Source organism: Notolepis coatsorum (genome assembly GCF_963971535.1).
Source record: "Notolepis coatsorum genome assembly, chromosome: 3".
NCBI classification, from domain to species: domain Eukaryota; kingdom Metazoa; phylum Chordata; class Actinopteri; order Aulopiformes; family Paralepididae; genus Notolepis; species Notolepis coatsorum.
This window is the reverse complement of record NC_140167.1, coordinates 113,636,145-113,641,607: the sequence shown is the minus strand read 5'-3', so window position 1 is coordinate 113,641,607 and position 5,463 is coordinate 113,636,145.

Here is a 5,463-nt window from a genome sequence, read left to right as displayed (position 1 = left end):
CGCTGGGGAAAAAAGCTAGAGTAGGACATGACAGCAGTTTCACCTGACGCTGTTGGGAACTGTGAAGCAATTCTGACGGGGAAGTCGGGAGATCAGATGAATGAATAGTGAACAGTGTTTGAATAGTATCTACTGTATACTATTCTATAGTATAATAATAATAATAATAATAATAATAATAATAATAATAATAATAATAATAATAATAATAATAATAATAATAATAATAATAATAATAATAATAATAATAATAATAATAATAATAATAATAATAATAATGCATTCTATTTATAAGGCGCCTTTCAAGGCACTCAAGGTCGCCGTACAACAATTTAAAAACAGTTAAATTCACAATCACAATCCATTAAATATATAAAAAATAAAAAATATAAAATCAGACAAAATAAAATCAGACATACGCCTGCCTAAACAGGTGGGTTTTGAGGTGGGTTTTAAATGGAATGATGGAGTCAATGTTCCTGATGTCGGGGGGGAGGGAGTTCCAGAGGCGGGGGGCAGAGCAGCTGAAGGCTCTTGACCCCATGGTGGACAGACGGGCAGGTTAATGGAGGAGGCAGACCTGAGGGACCGGGTGGGAATGTTGATGTGAAGGAGGTCGGACAGGTATGGAGGGGCGAGGTTGTGGATGGCCTTGAATTAGGGATGTCCGATATTATCGGCCGACCGATATTATCGGCCGATATCGGCAGTAAAATGTGATATCGGAAAATATCGGTATCGAAAAAGAAAAAAAATTACATTTATTTAACCTTTATTTACCCAGGCAAGCAAGTAAGAACCAATTCTTATTTTATTTATTGTCAAAAGTATGCATGTTGGTTTAATTCAACAACAAGAGATATGTAATGTTAATTTTTACTTTTTTAATTATCATATTTTGCACAGATAATGCTTACATTTAGAAAGCCTTTTGAATGCATCCAGTGAAATTATTAATTACCTGAAATTATTCAGTTTTTTTGGGGGGAAACCCTGCATATATCGGTATCGGTTGATATCGGTATCGGTATCGGTATCGAAATTAAGAGTTGGACAATATCGGAATATCGGTATCGGTAAAAAAGCCAATATCGAGCATCCCTACCTTGAATGTATGGAGGAGGATCTTGTAGTCTATGCTGTGTTTAATGGGAAGCCAGTGTAGTTGGCATAGGACTGGGGTGATGTGACTGATGCCAGGGGTTCTGGTGATTATACGGGCAGCAGCATTCTGGACCAGTTGGAGCTTATGGAGGAGTTTGTGGGGGAGACCAAAGAGAAGGGAGTTGCAGTAATCTAAGCGGGAAGTGACGAGGGAGTGGACCAGGATTGGGAGTGAGTGAAGGGCGGAGGCGGTTGATGTTGCGAAGGTGGAAGTAGGCGGACCGGATGATGTTATTGATGTGGGAATGGAATGATAGGGGGCTGTCGAGGACGACACCCAGACTCTTGACCTGGGGGGAAGGGGAAACCAAGGAGTTGTCTATGGTGAGGGTGAAACTGGGGTGCTTGGTGAGTGTGGACTTGGAGCCAATGAGGACTACCTCTGTTTTGTCACTGTTTAATTTGAGGAAATTTGAAGTGAACCAGGATTTGATTTCCTGTAAACATGCACAGAGGGAAGCGGGAGGGAGGGTGGAAGTGGGTTTGGAGGAAACATAGAGCTGGGTGTCGTCCGCATAACAGTGGAAATTGATGCTGTATTTACGGAGAATCCGACCGAGTGGGAGGAGGTAGATGATGAAGAGGATAGGGCCAAGGACAGAGCCCTGGGGAACACAGGAGGAGAGGGGGGATGGATGGGATGTGAATGATTTTAGCTGAATGAACTGAGTACGGCCAGAGAGATATGAATGGAACCAGTCTAGGGATGTGTGGGAGATTCCAATGGAGGCTAGTCGGTTAAGGAGGGTGGAGTGAGATATGGTGTCAAATGCGGCGCTTAGATCGAGGAGGATGAGGATGGATAATAGTCCGGAGTCAGCTGCCATCAGTAGGTCATTTATATATATATTATATTATATATATATTTATATATATTATCAGTATAGTATAGTATAGTATAGGTCTGCTGCACACCTTAACAATAGCCTCTATGACAGGTGGGTTGGTGAAGAAATATAATATATATATATATTATATAATGCATAATGCTGTAGCTAGATCAATGATATGTAATGTATAATCTTGTAGCTAGATCAATGCTATATATAAAGGACCGATATGAGATCCTCACCCGCTGGGCAAACCACTTTGAGTCTCTACTCAATCACACCAACCCCACTGACCCACATATCCTGGATAATCTCCCAGACATGCCACCAGTCATGCACCTGGACACCCCACCACACTTCTCTGAGACCCGGCAAGCCATTGCGGGTCTAAAGAACAATAAAAGCCCTCGACCCGATGGCATCCCAGCAGAGGTTTTCAAACACGGAGGGTACCTCCACACGCGCCGTCTGCACCTCCTGATCTGCAACATCTGGGAACATGAGACCCTCCCACAGGACTAGAGGGATGCAAACATTGTGGTCATCTACAAGCAGAAAGGGGACAGAGCAGTCTGCGGAAACAGCCGTGGAATCTTTCTCCTCTCCATCGCAGGGAAAGTGCTGGCGAAGATCATGCTGAACAGGCTGGTGGAAAACATCTCTGAAGCTGCGCTTCCGGAAACTCAATGTGGCTTTCGGAAAAGACCAGATCCACCACCGACATGGTCTTTGTCCTGAGGCAGCTGCTAGAGAAGAGCAGAGAGCATTGCAAGGTTCTTTACATAGCCTTCATAGACCTAAGCAAAGCCTTCGACGCCATCAGCCGTGAGCTGCTCTGGAAACACCTCAGCAAACTCGGGGTACCACCCAAGTTTCTCTCCATCCTTCAGCAGCTGCGTGACGGGATGCAAGCCAGAGTCCAGACGGGTGAACTCCGGTCAGAATCCTTTAAAGGGGAACTATCTTATAAATGGCCTTTTTGAGTGTTTAGCATTGTTTCCTAGCTATGTGAACTTATATTAATATGATCTATGTCTCAAAATTCTCATATTGGCGCATTCTTCCAATTCTCCTCTCACAATATTCACCCTCACTGAACTGAGTCATTTGAAAATGTGATGATTTGTGATGTCAGAAAGACACCGCTGCATGTTAATGTTGAGATACAAGATGAGCTGCACACAGTGGCTGGACCTGGACCTGGAGCCCAGGCTCAAAACGGCTCGAGATCTTGAGGTAGAAAAAATGCTGTTTTTGAGGACTTGATTAGAAATACAAAACAATGAATAAAAAAAATATATATATTACAGAGGTGTTCCATAGACTCACAGGAATTGTGTAAAAGTGCCCAAATAGTGAAAGAAATAGTAAAATAGTTCCCCTTTAAGGTTAATGTTGGGGGTGAAGCAGGGCTGTGTCTTGGCTCCGGTGCTCTTTAATCTCCTCCTCTCTGCCGTCACCTGCCTCTTCCGCCGAGCCATGGGACATGCAGATGGTGTCCATGTGGAATACCGCCTTGATGGTAGTCTCTTCAACATCCGCCGGCTCCAGGCACACACAAAGACAAAATCCTGCCAAGTATGTGAGCTACAGTACGCTGATGACTGTGCCATCTTAGCTCACAGTCCAGAGTCTATGCAGCATGCTCTCGACACCATATCCAGCCTGTACCAATCCTTCGGTCTCCAGGTCAACATACAAAAAACCGAAGTCATGTCCCAACTCACTTCCCGAACCTCTACACCTCCCAGTTTTCACATAAACGGTGTTCCACTCAAAACAGTGGATCATTTCACCTACCTCGGCTCCACTCTGTCCTCATGCTGCTCCCTTGACGCGGAGATACACACACGTATCAATAAAGCGGCATCATCCTTTGGACGCCTACGCAGCAGGATTTTTGAAAACCGAAACCTGAAGATCAGCACCAAGGTTGCCGTTTACAACGCAGTATGTCTCTCCACTCTGCTCTATGGAGCAGAATCCTGGACCCCATACCGCCGGCACATCACCAACCTGGACGCTTTCCACATCCGTTGCCTCCAAAGGATCCTCGGCCTGACCTGGGAAGATCGAGTCCCCCACACAGACATCCTCAACAACACCAACTCAATCTGTATGGCCGCAGCTGTGGCCAAAAAACATCTTCGTTGGATAGGGCACACCATACGTATGCCTGACCACCGCCTGCCCCGCCAAGTCCTCTATGGCCAACTGAGAGGAGCAAAGCGGGCTGCTGGAGGCCAAGAGAGACGCTTTAAGGACTACACCAGGGACCTCCTAAAGTGTGCAAACATCACGCAGCTTGAAACTCTGGCACTCGACAGATCAGCCTGGTAAGTCACTTGTGCCACTGCAGTTTCCCAAATACACCAAAGGAACCAAGACCGACGATCTGAGAGGCGCACGCAACGACACCAGCGGGCGGCTGGCATCCCCCAGGTATATGGCTTCCCTTGCGCCATCCGTGGACGGGTGTGCGGCTCAAGGATCGGACTCAACGCCCCAGCGGCAGCGGCGCTAACCCCACCCCCCCCCTCACCCCATCCCTGGAGCAAGCGTCATCATCGAACACGATGGACAGCTAAGAGAGTGTGTGTGTGTGTGTGTGTGTGTGTGTGTGTGTGTGTGTGTGTGTGTGTGTGTGTGTGTGTGTGTGTGTGTGTGTGTGTGTGTGTGTGTGTGTGTGTGTGTGTGTGTGTGTGTGTGTGTGTGTGTGTGTGTGTGTGAGAGTGTATCGGCGATGCGGCCAATCTCTCGAGACACAGAACACATTGGTACATTTTCTGTCTGATTATCACCTCCTCACAACAGAATGACAGGATCCATCTACGAAATGCCCCTTTAATTCAGACGTTCAAAAAAGTACAAACTCAACTCGGAGCAACCTCTGGAAAGGACAGCGGACGCGTGTTCTGAGAATTATCGCCAACATTATCTTCAAGGTCCTTATCTATTCATTCAGACGCCTCCCTTGATCTCACAAGAGAGGGGGCAAATCTGCCTAGCGGACAAGATGGTGTCCTGATAATCGCGAATGGCGACAGCTGTGACTGTGTTGCTAATTGGACCTCTATCTGTGACGATGGTGGGTGTCTCTTTATGTCTTCCCAGTGTTCTGCACAGACTAAAAGATGTTCCTCTATCTCTCCACCAGAGAGGATGTGCCTTCGATGCGGCTTTAGGGAGATGCAGTGATTTATGGGTAATGTAGTTTGGAATGCTTGGCAGGAGGCATCTTGCATCTGTAAGCCATCTGCAATTCAAATACTACAGAGAGAGAGATGGAGATGGATGGAGAATGCAGCTCGCAGTTCAGGGGGAGCTTGCGGCTACAATAGTCTGTAAAAGGGGCCCTATTATGAAAATAGCCTTTTCCTGTGTTTTGCATTGTTTTGTTTTTTCCCATCACTGAGAAAATGTGGAATATGTGCATTGTGCCCTTTCTGCAATTCAACCGTGAGAATCA